The following is a 21,654-nucleotide window of genomic DNA, read 5'->3' on the forward strand; positions in this document are numbered from 1 at the left end:
CATTAACTTTAGCTAGTCGAGCCTTGATAGTCCAATTCATTTGTTCAACTATACCTAAAGTCTTAGGTCAATAGCTGCAATGTAGTGTTTACTCAATGTGTAATGCTGTGCAAATAATCTTCAGGACCTCATTGTTAAAGTGGGTACCTATCTGATTTCTGAGAAACTGGCATTCCAAACCTAGGGATCAGTTCTCATAATAACAGTTTTGCAACTGTGAGACTCATTTCTTCTGGTTGGGTATGCTTCCACCTATCTCAGGAAGACACATTCTATGACCAGGACACATCTAAGCCCATTACAAACAGGCATTTCGATAAAGTCCATTTGCATTCTGTTGAAAGGACCACCTGATACTCCTCTGTGACTCAGTGTAAGATGTTCTTTTCCTTGCATTTATTTGTTGACATGCCACACACCAATGTCACACTTCTTCAGCAAGCATCCTGAACCTGGGATGAAACCAGTTTTGCCTAGAGTCTTACCATTACCTCCCTCCTTAAATGTGTGAATCCATGAAAGTATCATGTCATTGGTAATAGCAAACTATAAGGTAACACTGGTCTCCAATCAGCTGACATCCATATGTCATTTGCATTTTTCTCACAACCTGCTCTGATCCAGCATTATTGTTCTGCTTCTGAAACATTTTCCTGTACTTATTTTAGTTCATCCCAAGTATCAGTTACTTTCATCAACATTGAAAATGAAGAGGGAGGAGCTTCGCGCTCCACCGAGATGGCCGCGTGAGCTCAGGGCTCCCGAGACCTTCGCCACCTCCCGCATCTATCCTGAACATTATCCTGATTATGACGACGGGTTATTGAAGACGAAACCCAGCTGATATAATAGCTGCTTTCAGAAATTGATTTGGACTCCGGGAACCGTAACTACGGCACTTCGAACTTTCGTGGCCTGCTCCATGAAACTGCCTGGGGCTCGAGTCAATGTGGTGCCCAGGTAGTAATTGAACAACAACGGCCTACGGGGCCCTGCTCACAACCCAGGAGTTAACGTTCGGTTTTGTTTTTGGCTCCTCGGCCTTCTCCTGCCTCGAGATTGCTCTGACAACCCGGGATGCAATCTGACCCCGCAACTCCACTGTTTGATTGCCATCGAGTGTCTCTGGTCGTGTGACATCGGGCTGGAACTTGTTTCTGGTGATCCTGGTGGGTGAATCGAGAGGAGTCATTTTTACTAGGTCTCGTGAGCCCCTCCGGGGCGCAATACCCAATATGGCGGGCAAACCCGAAAGCGAGAAACGGAAGACCAAGACCGTTCACCGGGGGGGCGCTATTCAATCAAATATCATGGATCGTTACACTCATCCCAAGGGGTCCCCCGGTGTTACGAGTAGGTCCCTGGGAGATGCGGGAGATGACTCAACGGCGGTGGACGACTTGACCCTGCATGATGTCATGGGCGCCATTGCTAGTATGAAGACCTCTATCGGCCAACAATATGAGGCTCTGGCCCTAAAGCTTGACACTGTGGCAATCAATGTCAACTTGATCAGGGCGGATTTATCAAAGACTAACGAAAAAGTTAAATCCTTAGATTTGAAGACCTCCAGCCTTACGACTGATGTGTCCGATTTACAGACAGAGGTTTGCAAACTGCGGTTCTCTAATGATCTCTTTTCTCGCCGGCTGGAGGATGTTGAAGGTCGGGCCAGAAGCAACAACGTATGTATTATTGGGGTCCCTGAAAAACCGGAAGACCCAGCCGTAGATCTCCTTGTCGAGGACCTCATCCTAAACTATCTTGCCCCCAAAGGCCTGAGCAACTTCTTTGCGGTGGAACGCGCACACAGAGTGCCGGGCGGAAAGCCAAAGCTGGGCGCCCCTCCGCGTCCCATCATCGCCAGAATTTTTAACTTTAGAGATAGAGACGCTATCCTGCAGGCGTCGCGGGTGGGCGGCCCTACGAAGTTCGAAAATACTACGGTGAGCTTCTACCCACATTTCACCCAGTTCGTTCAGAAACAAAGGATGGGGTTTCAGGGGGTGAAGCGACGATTGAGAGACATGGGTATGAAGTATGCGATGCTCTTTCCATCTTGGCTGCGCGTCGAATACAAAGATCGGACGTTTTTCTTTGACCTCCCTGAAAATATGAGTGACTGGCTCGATACGTTGCCCATGAGGCGGGATCGCTCTGAACATTCTGAAGGAGCTGTAGGCGGCCCGTTGGAACAGGAGTCAGCAGTGGTTTCGGATTTCTGGACATTGTACACAACTGGCAGCTGTGGTTCGATGACTTTTACAATTGCACTATTTGTGGTGGAATACCCAGAGTTGGCGGGGGGGTGAGACTCTTTCCTCCTCCAGGTTTCTTTTTGTAGACTAGTTTAATGTTAGGGCGACAGGCACACTGCAAGTTGGGGTGGCTTTTGAGTCTAACGCAGGGATGCAGGGTGGGGGGGTATGTTTTGGGTAGTTGTTGGGGGTGGGGGGTTTGTGTGTGTTTCATTTTGTTTCAAGGCAACGCATTGTTTAACTTCTAGACCTGGGTGTTGTGCTCGCTGTGGGGCGGATTCTGCATTTATTTCCTGGGGTGGGGGTAGGGGGTTGAAGTTATTGTGCTGGAATGTTAACGGGTTGGGGGACAGGATAAAACTTGGTGTTGTGCTGCAGCTACTGAGGCACCTCTCCCCTGATGTAGTGTTAATGCAAGAGACACATCTGATCGGAAATAGCCATGAATAGGCGAGGCTATTGTCTCCTGGCACATTCTGGATTTACTACTGGTTCTAGGGGGGTGGGTATCCTAGTCAGGGGTTCCCTCCCCCTGGAGGTCGACAATATAATCCTTGACGACAGAGGGCGCTATGCTGCTCTCACTGATAGATGGGATGGGAAGACTGTCTCTCTGCTTTCCGTTTATGTTCCTCCTGGCCTGCAGACTGCAACTTTCGCTGATTTGGGGAGAGTAATTCTGGGGCTTCCGGAAGGCATTCTGGTGATGGGTGGAGATTTCAATTCTGTCGTTTCCGGTGGGGAGGACCGTTACCCCCCCAGAGAACTCATGAGATCGCAGTCTTGGTTGGGTGGTTTCTTGGAAACGCTGGGACTGGTAGATTGTTGGAGGCTGCTGCATCCGGGACAGTCCCAATACACCTTCCACTCTGGTGCTCACGGCAGTCTCTCTAGACTTGATTATGTCCTGATGCCGGCAGCGCAGGCCTCTTCAATCAGGGAAGTCAGACATCTGGCTAGGGGTATCTCAGATTACTCCCCATTGTGGCTTATGATCGATACGAAGATGGGAGCCGAGGGTCGTGTGGCTCCGATTAATCCTTGGTATCTCCGTGACCGCAAAACCCGGGCGGAGTTGATCAGGTCTCTGGATCATTATTTTGCCGAGAATGTGGGGTCTGTGTCCTCTTCTGTTTCGCTGTGGGAGGCTTTCAAGACGGTTATCCGTGGCCAGGCGCTGTCGTTGATTGCTGGTGCCAAGAAAAATAAAAACGAGGTGGTAGTCCGCCTTGAGACCGAAATAGCTGAGTTGGAAAGGAATTTGGAATTGGGTATCACTCACGACAAGATTCATCTCCTCAGTCTCAAACAACTTGATTATAGGGCGTTGGTAACAGATGATGCTAAAGTCATGAGTAGAGAGCAGCAGGGACGTTTATATGATGTGGGAGATAAGGCGGGGAAATTGATTGCTTGGTTGGATAGAGGGGAGAGGGCAAGTCGTGTGGTCCCTGTGGTTGAGAGAGTGGATGGAGTGAGAGTGACTGATCCTGCCGAAATTGTGGAGTGTTTTGCGGAATACTTCCAAAAAGTGTATTCCCCAGTATCCGACAGACCAGAGGAAGACTCACATCTGCTGTTACGAGACATTGCATTGCCTTGCCTGTCGGATTTCGATAGGGAACTGATGGACGCAGCACTTTCCGTTGACGAGGTGGCAACTGCTATTCGCTCTGTACGCTCGGGAAAAGCTATGGGCCCTAATGGTCTCCCCATCGAGCTCTACAAGCTGCGTCCTGACAAAATGGCGCCGTATCTGCGTTCTATGTTCCTGGAGTCGCGAGACGTTGGCTCCCTCCATCGTGATCAGCGACTTGCGACCATTGTGGTGATTCAAAAGGAGGGGAAGCCGCGGGATCGCTGCGCATCTTATAGGCCTATTTTGCTCCTAAATGCGGAGCCCAAGATCCTCGCGAAATTGCTGGCAAACCGTTTGATAAAGGTGATTAGCGACCTGATCCATCCGGATGAGTCAGGTTTTATTCCACATCGTAATATAGCATTGAACCTGCGGTGCTTGCATGGCGTTCTTGCGAGAGCAGCGTCACTGCGTGAACCGGCCATCTTGGCTTCCTTAGATGCTACGATGGCCTTTGATACGTTGGAAAGGCCGTATCTCTGGGCTGCTCTTGCAAAGTTCGGTTTTGGTCCCGGTTTCATCGGCTGGGTGAAACTTTTGTACGAGGAACCATTGGCTCAGATTGTGGTGAATGGTCGGGTTTCTAAGTCTTTTCTTCTTGGAAGGGGCACGCGGCAGGGATGTCCGCTGTCCCCGCTTCTTTTTGCCCTCGCCTTGGAACCCCTGGCTGCTTGGCTGCGGTGGGAGCCATCGATGAGGGGTATTCGGTGGACCCCGGATTTTGAGGACCGAGTGTTACTCTATGCGGATGATATCTTGTTGTATCTCACGTCGCCTCGAAAGTCGCTGATCGTATTGTTTGATGTGTTGAACTCGTTCGGGAGAAACTCCGGTCTTGTGATTAACTGGTCCAAGTCCTGTATCTATGTACTCTCGGGTGACTCTCCTTCTTTGCCGCGCGGTTGTCCCATACAAGTGGTGCAGACGGGATTTAAATATCTGGGGGTCTTTATCACCTTGGACCCCGTGGTCCGCTATGATCGTAATCTGCTTCCCCCGCTCCAACGGTTAAATTGCGATGTTTTGGCCTGGTGCAGATTGCCATTGTCCCCCCTCGGGCGTGCAGCTCTTTTCAAAATGATGTCTTTGCCGCGGTTTTTATACGCGCTGCAGAACACACTTGATGTCATTCCGGCGAGCTACTTTCAGGAGGTGGAGAGTTTACAGAGGCAATTGATATGGGGCGGACGTTCGCGTATCGCCCTCGCCAAGCTGACGCTTCCCTGGTATGATGGTGGTATTGCACTTCCGGATATAAGGCGATACTATTGGGCTTCTCAGTTGGCGCGATTAATCATGGAATGTACGGTCCTGCGTCAAATCCGGCGTTTGAAATGGATAAATGGCTGTTGCCGGGTGGCGATTATAACAGGGCGCTTTACACCACATCTGCTGTGAAGAAACTTTCGGGACCCACTAAGATAGCGGTGCAGGTGTGGCAATGTGCTAATGCGGCAATGGGATGGAGGGACCGACTGACTCGAGCGACTCCGCTCTATGCATCTGAAAGATTGGGCAGCCTGTGGAAGACGAAAGGTTTTGAGAAGTGGGATATGATTGGTATCTGGAGGGTGAGTGATATCTGGGCCAAAGACAGGGTTAAGACTTTTGAGGAGTTGAAAGTAGAGTATGAGTTGAGTGACAAGGAATTCTTCCGTTATGCGCAGATTCACCACACGCTGAGTTTGTTTTTTTCCTGCAGGTATTGTTATCGCGGAATCATCCCCACTTGAAGATCGAGTGCTTGATGGATACGTTCCTGACAGCACTATTTCCTTGATATATAAGAAATTGATTAACGATCGAGTTGATTTGTTGGTCCAACTTAGAGAGGTTTGGACTAGGGATGGTCTGGAGTTGGATGACGAGGACTGGCAGTCGGCGATATCCTCACCGAAGGAGGTCGCGATTCCGGCTCGTCTCCGACTCGTACAGCTTAAGATCCTGCACCGCATCTATGTGACCGGTCCTCGCCTGATTCGTATGGGATATTCTGTGGATGGGTTGTGTAGGCGTGGATGCGGTTTAACCGGTACATTTCTCCACATAATTTGGGAATGTCCGGAAGTGGTGCGGTTCTGGAGTCGAGTGCATGATGTGATGGAGGAGGTCACGGGCATCACGCTGTTGCCTGAAGCAAGGCGTTGCTTACTGAATGTTTGGGAGCCGACTGATTATGATGTGGCGCAGACTCAGTAGGGGACCCTCGGAAATATGGTTGCCAAGAGAGATATCGCGCAGTTGTGGGGCTCCCAGAGACCGCCCACGGTCCTGGCATGGAAGGAGAATATGGACTGGTGTATGTTTAGAGAGAAGACGGTATATGTGGCGCGCGGCAGACCTAAAAAGTGGGGTAAAATCTGGGGCCAATGAAACTCCTACCGGGGTGATATATGTACACCTCCCCTTGCGGATGCACCGGATGTTCCATCTTCCCCCTGACCTGACATTCCTAACGATGTTTTAGCGTTAATGTTTTATGATTCTGAATTTCCCCCCTGCTCCCCCCCCTGCATTGATGATTTGTATCAAATTGTAATGCACTTCCTCCCTCGCTGAGCGCTTCTCCATCTGGACTGACTTTTATTGCCTTGTTTGTTTATGTTTATTTGATAATAAAAAGAAATATAAAAAAAAAATACATTGAAAATGAAGTGTCCTCCTCAAAATAACATGTGAAATTTCTTATAAATGTGCAGGCCAAAAGAGCACAAAATTGTGCTACAGAGTCTGCTACCTATTTTCCATAGCTTTGTAGCCATTCCCATTTTGAAAGGCTGAACATTTAACAACAGCAATTTCTGTAGGAAATTTAGAGCTTCCAATACATCTTTCACCTGCACCCGATTTCTAATACGGGTCCTTGAAGAGGTCAAGAAACCTGTTTTTGACCATATGCTAGAAATGGGGTCTCTAGTTGGCAGAGGTATGCCCCCTGTCCAAGTAGGGACCCACACTCTAGTCAGGGTAAGTGTAGTACACACTAACAGTTTACCTGCGCTCACCCTCTGGTAGCTTGACACAGAGCAGATAGCCTTAACTAAACAGGCAATGTGTAAATTATGTGCGCACACACACACAGTAACACAGTGGAAACACCACATATATATTCCACACCAGTTTAGAAATATAGCCAATATTTATCTGAGTAAAACAAGACCAAAACAACAAAAATCCAACATACACAAGCCAAAATATGAATTTTCAAAGATGAAATCAAAATGCAGTACTTAGAAGTCTATAGCTTCAACTGAGGCTATCTGGTCGCGCTTGACCAGTACAAATCCAAAAGTTCAGTCTGACTGCAATGGAGCGTGGACTAGGTACAGGAATCACGCTGACCCCCTAAGAGTTCCTTGAATATGTTGGAAATCAAAGACAATGCATCATGTGCAGGAGGTGAGGATTCATGGATGCAGGTAATGCGTTAGTTCCTTAAGGTGGTGGAGGGTTGTTGAAGCTTTGCCGCTCTGTGATGATGATTTGGGCTAAGAATGTGATGCGTCGGTTGCTGGTGCAAAAACCCGGTTCTTGATGGCAATGAGGTGTAAATGATTTGTAGAGATCTAGAGCATTGACTTCTCATCGTCGAACCACTGGACAAAAGGCGATGTGTCGATCGAGATTCACGTAGGGCTGGGGATGCATCGGAGTCGAGACAGTGCACCATGGATGTCGGGTTGCGTTGTCGAGATTTGCGCTGTGGCGGTTCTTCAGAGGGACTGCTGCAAAGTCAGGTCTGCGTTAAAGTCGAAGTCATTGCATTGCGCACTCAGCGAGCAGTCTCCACAGCTTCACTGTAAGCAGTGGTGATGCATCGTTTTCGCAGGGATGTGCTGGTTCCAAACTGACGCTTTGGAGTTGATGCATCGGATTCTTGGTTACAGCACCAAATTGACTTCCAGGGGCTCAGGACTGGGTTGGGACCACTTGGCAGGTCAAGACTTACAGCAGAGGAGCCCAGGTGCTGGTAGCAAGATGCAATTGAAGTCTTTGATGTCTCTGAGACTTCAGCAACAGGAGGTGTGTTCAGTCAAACCCTTGGAGAACCTTCGAAAGCTGGATGCAGAGAGCAAAGGCCAGTCCTCTTGCTACCAAGCAAGAAGCAGAAGGCCAACACAGCAAAGCAAGGAGCAAAGTAGCAGTCCCCCTGGCAGCACAACAGCTCTTCTTCGTGAGAGAATGTCCTCAGTCCAGAAGTGTTCTGAGTATACTCCAGAAAAAGGACAAGACGAAAACGGAAAGGATGGTGTTCGTTTCTAAATTCTCAACCAACTCATTGAAAATTCGGAATATCATCATAAAGAGATGGGAGCTTCTCCAGCAAAAACCTGATTTCAGAAACATTTTTTCATCAAGACCGTTATTTGCCTACACTAGATCAAAGAATATTAAGGAATTACTTGCCAACAGAACGTTCATCCAAGAACAGGATAATGTTGGAATGCGCAAATGCCAGAATTGCATACACTGTAATAATGTCATCATGGGGAACATTATTACACATCCACACACAGGCAAAAATACAAAGTTATAGTTTAAAGGAAACTGTAATTCTAATAACATCATCTACTCAATCAAGTGCCCCTGCGGCATGCTTTATGTCGGCAAGACAGAACGGAAATGGAAGATTCGCATTTCAGAACATAAAAGTCGTATCCGCAATAAAAGCACCACATCTTGTTTGGCAATACATTGGAATGAGCAACGCCATAACATCTCGCAAATCAAATTTCAAATCATTGAGATAGTAGTAGATTATCCAGTATTAGACATAATTAAACGTTTGCTGCAAAGAGAAATATACTGGATAAAGCGTTTGGATACTTTAAAGCCACGAGGTCTCAATGACAGATTGGAGATGAGTTGCTTTCTCTAGATTGAAACAAGACCGCGCAGTCATCTAATGGTGGTCTATCCCCAGCGTAGCCATGGTAACAATTTCACACACTAGTAAGAAGTTTATCATGTTTAAAGGTATGTTATCACAAGTCAAATGACATCATTATTGTTCAAATCCCTAGTACTCACATTCTGAATTTTTCTGTATCTTTTTAGGATTGGTTATGTTATGCTGATTATTTATGTATAGTGGAATTTTCGCAGGGTGGGGATAATTTCCCACAGTGTGATATTTCCGTTTGGTGTCACAGCACTTGGTTTTGTAATAATCCCGCCAAACTTTTTAATAATCTTTTTGAATTGCTGATACAGAGATGGTTTAGGACATTTGGGTCTCTCACCAATAGGTGGATCAGGGTAGCAGGTTTTCATTTTAAGATTTGTTACATCAGAGCGTTTGGCATTGTGATCATTAGTCGGTGAGTTCCGGCACATGGGGTTTGTTCATAAACTGTTTAGAAAGAGACAGGAACATTTTGTCATTCCAATAAGAGACCAAGCGTTTATGCACATTCCGGATATGTTCTTATTTAGACCATATATACTGTACACTGTTTATATGAGGATCAATCTTGAATCTAATTTTAGGCTTGACTACAGGAACGTGAGAGAGAGATTATGTTTGGAGGAACAAGATAATAAGGGGCAGATTGGTCCATCTTTTTGGTGCTTATACCGATTGGAGTGAGTTACCATATACATTCCAAGATGGCGGTGAATAATGAGTCCATCTCTGTCCCGTGAAGGCGGCTTATGACACGGAATCTGTTTATTTAAGAGCGGCATGGCGGCGCCCTTTAGAACAAGCGCAGTTTCTTCGGGAGGAGCGTGTTGTACCAGCATCCCGGGTAAGTTAGAGCATGGGTTGTTAGCAGTTCTTATATGGGTGGAATTACGATCGGGAGTCTTACATCCTGCAGCCTTTTTTTGTTGTTGCAGGAAAGTAGGTTCATAGGAGGAAGCATTTGAAACAAGGGTAAGCGTTCGTCTGTTTAAAATCAGGTTTATGTCACTTTGTAAGTAGTCTCTGTAATGTTTGGATTTTGGTTTAGTATTTCGTTTAGTGACTTATATCTCTTTACTCTTTGGACAGAGGTGATATACACTGGCATACAACATTAGGCAGTACTTCAAGAGTTACAGAGGTATCAGCATTTCGTGTACCAGAAGGTATGGGTTGATTGGTTTTCAGATTAACTTCGTATAAGAATAGTTTCATTCAGATTTAAACATGTGATGCTTTGCATTCTTACAGCTGACATTGTCGTAGTGGGTCAGTTTGACTCTGCCATAGAGAATTCACAACAAGCTAAGTTTCGAGTGAGTATGGTCTTAGCAAATTGATGTGGCACTATTCAGCTCTAAATGTGGTTTTGAACACGGTTGCGGTATTATTGTTGAGGATGTCTTTTTTTTGTTTTTTCATTTTTCTATTCTTTGCACTACTGTTTTCACGCATACTTTCACATTGCGGATTAGGTAACGAGCATGGTTTGTTTTTACATTTCCTGAAGCATGACACATGCCATGGCAATGAGATGTTACGAGAATATGAATTAAGAACAAAAAGGTTGGGTGTTTCCCTTGTTATGTACATTTTCAAGTGATACACTGTTATTTATTTTCTTACAGAGGTGCCCCTGAAGAAGGGACTTCGGTCCCTAAATGCATTGGGCTATCGTGATTTGTTTTTTGGTCATGTTTGTAATGTGATGACACTGCTTTTTTAATTGTTTGTTTTAAAACATTGCAATATGTACAGTACAGTGATTTGAATGTACTTGTATTTAGTGCTTTAAATGGAAAAAATAAGTGTAGGTACTCACCTAATTGAGATGTGGGCTAGGGGGCGGGGTTAGTGGTGGGTAGGGCTATGGGGGTGGAGCTATGCGGGCGGGGCTACAGATAGTGCTAAGGGACTGGGCCAGAGGCACCCGTTTAATTTGATTGAGATTTAATTGGTGTGCAGATATGCACACTGCAGACAACACTCACTCATACAAGAACACACAAAGGGACATAGAAGCACGTGTGCATTCAGATAGGGTATTTAGTTCATGTGCTCCCACAATAAACTGTGCTAAAAGCAACAATAACCTGGAAACAATCAGATGAACGTGGAGGGACGGCCATTAATTAAAATCATTAATAAAGCCTCATGACCAAATGCACCTCTTCATTTAAGATTTTGTTCATTGGCGCTTTATGTTAGAAATTGTTTCAAAGGCACTAAGAAAAAAGTTCACTAACATTTATTTTCTAATGTCATAAATATTTTACTTTTAATTGAATATAAACCCCTTTTTAAATTGTTTCCGGTGTGATATCGCCTTGGGCCTCAAGGGAAAGTGCTATAGAAATCAAACATAACACTATATCACTAACTTTCTTGTTCAATTACATTTTAAAGGCAAGGTATGTATATTATTTCTCCTTTTTATAAAATAAGCTCTGACAATGTACGGCTGCAGTGTGTTTATCAGTAGGGAGAGGGGCGAAATGCAAATTGGGCCTTCATCTGTCCCCCACCAAGTCTTCTACGTCTTGCAAATCGGTTGAAGAGAGCTCGACTGCAAAAAAAATGTAAAAATAAAGCCAGAGCGTCCTCCACTTTTCGAAGGTGTTTGGATGGCCAACAAAATACAATAGCCCAGCGTGCAGGTCTGCTAAAGAATCCTGTGTGTCCAGGTTGCTGCAGCAGCCGGGGCTAGAGAGCACAATTGGGGGAGGAGCGTTGCTCAATTAGCAGATGTTAAGGGGAGATTAGCAGTGGAGTGCTTCACAAAAACGGACTGACTCGTCGGCTGTGTGTTGCGTTTTGTTTTTTAAAATGCCAAATTGCACTAAGTTGGCTTGCTGCCCCATGAGTACCGGTACTCTCTTTGAACAAGAAGAAGTTCCGGTACTCAAGCGCAGAAAATGTAGAAGTGCCGGTACTCAGTACCGGTGAGTACCGGCCCATTTAAAGCACTGCTTGTATTACAGAAAACTTTCAGGTGAAAGGGTCAAGAAAAACGATTAAATAATCTTTGGAAGAGTATTATGAATGTTCCGTTTTCATGTCATAAATGTTGTATATCATTTAAGTAGTGCGCACCTTTGTCCAGCAGGGAGGCTGCCGGCCCACTTTTTAGGTCTCGCCTGCTAATGCCCTTGCAGTCAAAATCACACATTCACTTACATTAAGAAAATTGCACCACCATTTCTCTTGGTCCTGAGGAAAGCCAGTTTTACTCAAAAAGGCCTGGCTGAAACATGTAGACCACACTTGGATGCAGGAGACCCTAATAGATACTCCTAAAACATCCAGCAGCCTTTTTTAATTCTAGCAGTGACCCAGTTATTAAAGTTTAAATTTACCCTCGGGTATTGGGATCCCTGTATAGCTTTTAACCTTTCACTGCACTTTCAGTAACATACCTGCTCCGCTGTATCCTGGCGTCGTAGCACACCCGGGACACACTCGGTGTCACTGGGTGGGCCCGATGATGTAGCATGCCACCAACTAGGTTGGTGGGTGAGGGCTTCATGAACAAACATAAGGGTTTGCATTCTGACATACAGTTTTGAGTCCATGTAAATTCACAAATAGGCTAGTCCTTATTGATTGAACATATAAACCCAGGGGATACGGACTAACTATCTAGTCCTCTCTCTCTTGATAACAATAGATATCGTTTTAAACTGCACACATAGGCTCTGCAGTGGCAAGCCGGAGACAAGTTTCAAGGGCCACTCATGTGGGTGGCACAATCAATGCTGCAGGCCCACTAGCAGCATTTGTTTTACAGGCCCTAAGCACATGTAGTGCACTGTACCAGGGACTTATCAGTAAATCAAATATGCCAATCATGGAGAAACCTAATGTCATTACATTTTAGACGTATGCACTTTAGCACTGGTCAGCAGTGATAAAGTACCCAGAGTCCTAACCCCAGCAAAAACAAAGTTCAGCACACAGTCAAAATACAATGGAAACAATGCCAAAAGATGCCAGGTCTAACACCATAATTGTCCAAAATCGCGGACAACTCCAAAGCCGTACTGACTACCTGTAAATATAGTCACGCTGATATGAACAGTTAAACTAAATGCTCTGGTAAAGGCAATCAATTCTAAAACTTGTGCAGAGTCAACCCCTTGATGCCATGAGGCTTAGACAACATGATTTAATGAACATACAGGATAAGCTGCACTCAGTGTGCCTTCATTATTTCTCAGACATGAGAAGTCCTCAAAAATTACGTAATCAGGCTCAATCAGGAGTTAATCCTTTATATCAGGTCTAGGCTTTGTGCATACACCCATGACACCTAGGCAATCGTTCAATTTCACCATAAACAGTATCCTTTATGGGCAACAAAGTTGTTGAGTTTCAATTTGGCAGCTTTCTAAACTACTTTGCCAGATGATTGAATGTTTTGCTCAGATTTTGTGACCCTATTATGGGTCATGAATTGGGTCTTTGTGTCAATAGTAGCTCCACAGAGTGTTGGACCATTACAGTTAAAAGATATCCCATTACTATGCTCTCCCTTTTTTCCAGACCAGTGCTCACCACGGCAAATGCTTAAGGCAGCCCAGCAGTCCTGCGGCAACAGGGTCAAGGGTAGTCAAAATTATGCCGCTGGTTTCCGAACATCATCATTTGTTTGAGTCAGCACTGATAGATTGCAGCTCTCTCTCTCTCACTGTAAAATAAAGTACATTCTTTACTGTAATCTGGCATTCCTAGTGCTGGGGCATAACAACGTTTTTCTTTGAGCTCTATGAATGCTTTGAAGCACTAGTTGTCCCATGGTATCGAATCAGACACATCCTTGTGTGTCAGCCTCGGTAAAGGCCTTACAACTAGGGAAACATTTGGTATCCACTGTCTACAGTAGCCAACCATTCTCAGAAACATCCTGACTTCTTTCTGTTTTGAGGTGGATTCAGCTGACGACTTGCCTCCACTCTTTCTGGTAACACCTTTCTAGCTTCCTTCTCATTTATGTGTTCCAGATATTGAACTTCTTTCTGACTGTACTGGAGTTTACTGAGTGACACTTTATGTTCATTTTCAGCCAGGTGATTCAGCAATGCAATGAAATCTTGTTTACAGGCTTCTCTTGTTTCTTATGCCACAAGTATATTGTCTATGTACTGCACATGAACTGACCTGTAGGGTATTTGTAAAAATAGATGGGCCTTCTGTATGCCCTTGTGGGTCTCAGCACAATGCCAAAACTATCGGCTGGAAAATAAATGGAAAGAGGAACTGGCTTTTTTCAAACAATGACACTGAGAAGAAAGCCTGACAAAGATCAATGACATACGTCATTTTGCTGTACATGGAATTTGGAATAATATTATGATTGGATTCGGTACCACAGAACAATATGGAACAACTATTTCATAAAATGTTCTCGAATCTTGAACAATCCTATATTTTCCATCAGAGAGTTACATGGACAATAGGTTCCCTTAAAATCCCCTTCTGTATCAAGTCTTCTATTACAGGCATTTTGTTTCTGCAATTGTTTCTGGAGTCAGATAGTACAGCGGTGTTCTTGGGTATACTGCATTTGCCTTTAAGATAATTTGTACAGGTTCTACTCCTTTAATCAGTCCAATGTCTTTCCCTGTGAAATCCCATACTTCTGGGTTCATAGTTTCCCTCAAGTCAGCGGGTAATTCTTCAATTGTCATTAATGGAAACAATTCTGCAACTGTCTTTTGCTGAGCCATTTTAGACTCTGCATCTCCATCATGTATCTAAAACTCTACACCATCTGGTGTGCAACAGATTGTACAATTTAACTTGTACATCAAATCTCTCTCTAATAGATATGCTGGGCTTGTGTCATAAACAACACATTGGTGATTTTCTTCAAATTAGCCTATTTTTACTGGGAACTTCTATGACACTGGATTGGTAATCTATTTATTGGAAACTCCTACAACTTGGATCTTCTTTCCCGGGAGGGATAGTTCTGGGACTTCCACAGTTCTAACAGTGGATTTAGCAGCACCAGTATCTATGAGAAATTATATAGGGTGGCTATTCACCTTACGTTCTACGAATGGACCACTCTGGTCTACCACTTAGACTGTGCCAAGTATGCAAACTTCATCCCTCTCAGTCATCGTAAATGGGACATATCAGAGCCTGAGCAATTATTATCAAAAACAGGAAATTTTTGAAAAGCGTTCTGATTTGAGTTAGAAAATTGCTGGAATGTATTTTAATTTGTGTTCATAAAAGGATTTGGATTTGCTTTTGGCATCTGGTTCAAATTAAATCTTTGGTTTTCCACATTCTGTGAGACCATTTGAGCTTGAGAGACCTGCATTATCGGAACTTGTTTTTGCTTTGGCACCTACAACTGTCGTACTGGTATATTTTGCTTCTGCACTCCCTTCTTTATTTGCACCTTTCCATTTGCATGTTCAAGATTAAATCTGCACTCCCACTACCAATGCCCAACCCTGTTACTGACGTGAAACGGGGTAATCTTCAGTGTTGCAACATCCATTCCTGAATGTGGATCAATTGGAATACCTCTACCTTTACCCTGTGATACACCAAAACCTTCTGGATTTCCCTGAAAACCTGCTTGTGGAACAACAACTTGCATACCTCCTTGATTTCCTGCAAAAGACGGATTCTGAAAACCTTTCTGAGCAAATTTAGTCTGAGCCAACATGAATTTCTCTTTAATATTTTTCTGTTTCACTTCTTGATCATCACTGCAATATTTTGCATACCTCAGGATCTCATCAAGGGCCATATGTAGGTAATGTTGATTTACCGATTCGGTATTTACAAATCGGTAAATGCTATGTAGGTATATTTACCGAAATATTTACCGATTCGGTAACAATCGGTAATTACCGAATCGGTATTTACAGATTCGGTAATTGCCATTGATACCTATGGGCCTTGAGGCCTATAGGAACCAATGGCAATTACCGAATCGGAAAATACCGATTTAGTAAAATTACCGATTTTACAAGGGGGACAGGGTGTCACTTTGACACCCTGTTGCACCCTTGATTCAGGCTTGTGTGCCATGTGGCACACATACATGCCCTAAGGGCATGTATGTGTGTCACATGGCACAGGTGTACATGCACAGATGTGGATGTACACAGGAATTCGTTATTTACCATCAAATAGTATTTGATGGTAAATAACGAATTCTTAAGAGCCTGTGGCACTGTTTTCAGTGCCACCTACATCCCATATTACCGATTCGGTAAATTTACCGATTCGGTAATTTACAGAATCGGTAATATTTTGGCCCCCTACATCTGAAACTCAAAATACCGGTCGGTAACGGCCAAAATCAGCCGTTACCGACCGGTATTTGGCCACCTACATATGGCCCCAAGTGATTTACTCTGCAAGCTAATTACACTTTGGGTTATATGCGAACTGATCTTTGGTCTCAATCCTAAAACAAACTAAGATGCAAATCTCCATGTCTTTTTCATCAGGGTATTCTCTTCTACTGTGCTGCCTGAACACCTGCAATACCTGCTCATAGTACTCATGAACTGAATCTTTTGCTTGTTGTGTTGTTCGATTAAAATGCAATCAATCAAGATCTTTTGGAGACACTCTGCCTTTCAGGAAAGTAATCACTGCTTCATACTTTTCCATAACTACAGGAGATGGTGCATTAGTGTGTGCCATTATCGCTGGTTCTTCACATGGCCATTGTACAGCAGTCTTACGCTCAGCCCACAAATCACTTGGTATCACGATATCAACGAATGTATTCAAATCAATCCACAGCACTTTTGAAATGTTCACAAATCGATCAACTTGTATGTACCACTTCACATGTTTGTCTCTCAATTTTGTGAAATTGTTCTTAAAAACTGCAAGATCTCCTCTACTCCAATGTACATGGACATACACATCTCTTGCTAGTTCTCTCAGTCAATAGGTTGACACTCCTTTCTCATTCTGTTCATTCTTTTCCCCTAGTAACTCAGGTTTTCTTTTTCTTTTCATGTTTTCTGACCCATATTTCCCAGTTTCACTCCATTTACAAATACATTGTATCAATTCTGTAATGAGCAACCACAGTCCTGAAGCACAAATTATTTCAATTGTTTTATCATCTAATTAAACCCTGTAACTTTTCTGCAAAAGAAAACTTTTAGAAAGGTCTACCTCAGATTTTCAAGCAAATTTGGTCAATTTTTCATGTGAAATTGCTGCTCGTCTTATAATTTCTTTAGCCGGGTAGATCAATTCTTTCTCTTGCTATTGGTTCAGATGTTCGAATTCTAAACATCCCCTAATTTTTACTTCCAGTTCAGCTTTTAATTTGGAAATATCCAATGGTCTCTCCTTTTCAGGTTCTCGGATAGCTTGTTGTACTGTGCTCTCTGTCAACCCTGCGAGTTCTTCAAACCGTGGCGGAATAATTCCATCTTCAAACAAATGAGTTTCCCGGGTTTTACTGATGTTGTAAAGCAAGCCTTCCCCATCTCTTAATGCCTGGACTGTCTGAGGTGGTCTCCATGCCACTATCTGTAAATTCTGGGAGGGCAGATTAAATCCTGTTGTAGGTAAATCTCCTAAGCTCCTTGCGCCTTTGAAGTCAAGTTACCGTTTACTGGGGTGTTTGCAACTGGTCTAAGCACTGACTGTATGATTACTGGTTCAGGCACTTGCCCCAGACCATGCACAACAGGTATATTTGCCAAAGATGGAGGAACAGTCTGTGTCTGGGCAACTCATAGTGGGGCAATCTGTAGTACTTGAAGGGGCCTCTCAATCTGTACCACTCAATTTCTATAGGGGCAGTGGCTATTGTACTTTTTGTTATGATTCCACACTCAGTACTATCAGTTGGTGGTGCATAAGGAGGTGGTTGCGCAGCCAACATTTCTTCTAAAATATCATCTCCATAATCACTGTCTCTCATTTCCATTTTCTTTTTCCTCTTTCTGTTCCCTGGGTCTTTTTCTTCTTCCCTTTCTCTGGTATTTCTGTAGAATAGCTGGATACAATCTAGTGCCTTCAACTATGGCTTTCCGTCATCCTTGCCATTCTTTGTCCCATCGAGCATCTGCAAAATTATGCATTGCCCTTCTGGTTCTTTTCTGATATTTTTCCCTTTTGTTCTCTGGAGCAACCTTTTCCCACACATTCAAGGCCTCATATTTTGTAGAACATGGGGCAGGCTCATTTCGTTCAATTCTTCTTTCAATCTCTCATTAATTCTACTCTCAAAGCAACTGTAGTTTGGAAATCTGAATGCACCTTCTTTCTCAGTGTTATTCCACCATTGACGAAGCCATAAACATGCTGTAATCCGAATTCAGTTGTCATATTATGTGCAGGCATACCCTCAGGAGGTGCTTCTTCTCCCTCCCGTACCAGAATTGTTGCATCTACCTTCACAGAACCTTTGCATTCTTTAAAACATTTCATGATTATGACAAAAGCACAAAGTAAACTAGTTCAATTCTGTTCCGTAAAATTAGATTTCCTTTACTCCAACTCAGTCACAGTTGTTTTTACATCAACATCCTGTTAACAAATGCCAATGCGAGATACAGACAAACACTGACCTATCATAGCGCAACACCCTGACATCACCAACCAATCACAGCGCAAAAGCACACCAACTAACCAATATAAGCTCAAAACACTATGAGGTTCAATCTCACTCCACGCAGCAGCTCACCCTCCTTTACAATTTCTCTCATACTGTCAGGATCTTCAGTGGACAGACTTCTTTTTATGGTCTTGGTGCGGAGGGAAAGTTCAAGGTTCCGGATCTTGATAGCTTTTGTCTGCCCAAGGTGGGGGCAACCCTTTCTGGTAGTCACAGTGCTGCTGACAATAGAATGCCTCAGCAAACAGTGCTTCCAGAAGGCATCCACAAAAGAAAAAACCCAGAAAGACAAAAGCCTCTGATGGCAACTGGAAACTCCCAGGAGGCAGAAGAAGAATGGAGCAGATGAGGAATCCAAGGACTGAAACAGGACTCAGAAAATTGCAGACAAGGAATGTCCAGAAGGGAATATGAAGGATTAGGACAGAACACAAGATTCTGAATCACCTGCAGACAAGAACCCAAACAGGAACAAAGAATCATCAAAGGAGCAAAGAGACACAGGCAGGAGCGAAGATTGTTGCAAATCAAAAAGAAAGATAGTTCTGACCCTTATATACCCAAAGAGTGGAAATGATGAAAGAGGAAGTAGTAAAGCGCGCATATTGGATAAGGAAAAAACAACAGACAAAACATGGTAGCACTTCTATGATAGATAGGTGTAACCAAACACCTCCTGCGGAATTCTGGGATGAAGAACTACAGAGGACAAAAACATGGCCCCCAAGGAGAAGAATGCCTCCAGACCAACCGCCCAGCAAAGCTAAGAATGGGCTTCTGTGGTCTGCTGCAAGATTCCCCGGGCTTCAGGTGAGTGCAAAGAGTGTTGTGCAGTTCGACCCTAAGAGGGAAATCGCAGGTCGCCACGGGGTTACACGGACTGCTTGAGAGGGATCACTGACATTATATCGACCACAAAAATATCGAGATACAATAATATTGAGGCTAAAATATCGAGGGACAAAATATCGACTGCCTATCTTCAAACAGGTAAGTACTAAAATATCGACTCAAAAATATCGAGTTACAAAATATCGTTTTTTTAAAATGTCTTTAAATTAAGTTAAAACTAATATAATAATAAATATATTTAATATAAACTTAGTTACAATTATTAAATAAATGTAATATTAATAAATAATTAATGTAAATTAAAAAAATAATATAATAAAAATAATACATATATATATATATATATATATAAAAACATATTATTAAATAAACATATATAATATTTTTACCGTAGCATAGCAAAATGGTTAAAATTTATTGTAACAACTCTAGTGAGTTCAACAGTATCAAAAGCGTTGGATAGCGTAGGGGTAAAATTTACTATTCCCACTCCAGTGGGTGCAACAGTAGGGAAAGCGTTGGATAGCGTAGGGGTAACAATTACTATTCCCACTCCAGTGAGAGCAACAGTAGGGAAAGCGTTGGATAGCGTAGGGGTAAAAATTACTATTCCCACTCCAGTGGGTGCAACAGTAGGGAAAGCGCTGGATGGCGTAGGGGTAAAAATTACTATTCCCACTCCAGTGGGTGCAACAGTAGGGAAAGCGTTGGATAGCGTAGGGGTTAAAATTACTATTCCCACTCCAGTGGGTGCAACAGTAGGGAAAGCGCTGGATAGCGTAGGGGTTAAAATTACTATTCCCACTCCAGTGGGTGCAACAGTAGGGAAAGCGCTGGATAGCGTAGGGGTTAATATTACTATTCCCACTCCAGTGGGTGCAACAGTAGGGAAAGCGCTGGATAGCGTATGAGTAAAAATTACTATTCCCACTCCAGTGGTTGCAACAGTAGGGAAAGCACTAGATAGCGTAGGGGTTAAAATTACTATCCCCACTCCAGTGGGTGCAACAGTAGGGAAAGCGCTGGATAGCGTAGGGGTTAAAATTACTATTTCCACTCCAGTGGGTGCAACAGTAGGGAAAGCGCTGGATAGCGTAGGGGTTAAAATTACTATTCCCACTCCAGTGGGTGCAACAGTAGGGAAAGCGCTGGATAGCGTAGGGGTAAAGATTACTATTCCCACTCCAGTGGGTGCAACAGTAGGGAAAGCGTTGGATAGCGTAGGGGTTAAAATTACTATTCCCACTCCAGTGGGTGCAACAGTAGGGAAAGCATTGGATAGCGTAGGGGTAAAAATTACTATTCCCACTCCAAAGAGTGCAACAGTAGGGAAAGCGTTGAATAGCGTAGGGGTAAAAAATTCTATTCCCACTCCAGTGGGTGCAACAGTAGAAAAAGTAAAAACTTCATAAATAAATATAATTAATAGAAATATTATTACCAATTAAATTTAATTTCCAATACCAATTACTTTTATTTACCAATTACATTTTATTTAATGGACAATTATTAATTATTTAACAATTTTAATTAATTTACATAATTAATTAATTATTATTAAATTACTTCCCACCCTATCCCCCTATAAACTCACAACCCACTACAGAAAATAATTTACTAAATATTAATTATTTATCAATTAAATATTTATAATAATTACCAATTATATTTTAATTAATTACCAATTAATAATTATTTTACAATTATTATTAATTTACATAATTAATTAATTATAATTAAATTACTTCCCACCCTATTCCCCTATAAACCCACAACCCACTACAGAAAATAATTTACTAAAAATTAATTATTTATCAAATAATCAATTATTAATAATTACCAATTATATTTTAATTAATTACCAATTAATAATTAATTAACAATTATTAATTTACATAATTAATTAATTATATTTAAATTACTTCCCACCCTATTCCCCTATAAACCCACAACCCGCTACAGAAAATAATTTACTACAAAATAATGATTTATCAATTATTCAATTATATTTATTTACCAATTAAATTGTAATTATTTACCAATTAATAATTATTTACCAATTATAATTATTTTACATAATTAATTTATTATATTTAAATTACTTCCCACCCTATTCCCCTATAAACCCACAACCCGCTACAGAAAATAATTTACTAAAAATTAATTATTGATCAATTAATCAATTATTATTAATTACCAATTATATTTTAATAAATTAACAATTAATAATTAATTAACAATTACAAGTATATTACAGATTTAAATGATTATAATTAAATTACTTCCCACCCTATTCCCCTATAAACCCACAACCCGCTACAGATTTATATTACACAATTATTAAAAATTATTACAAACTTACCTTATTTTCGATTTTTTT

This window comes from Lissotriton helveticus, chromosome 6 (assembly GCF_964261635.1).
Source record: "Lissotriton helveticus chromosome 6, aLisHel1.1, whole genome shotgun sequence".
NCBI classification, from domain to species: Eukaryota; Metazoa; Chordata; class Amphibia; order Caudata; family Salamandridae; genus Lissotriton; species Lissotriton helveticus.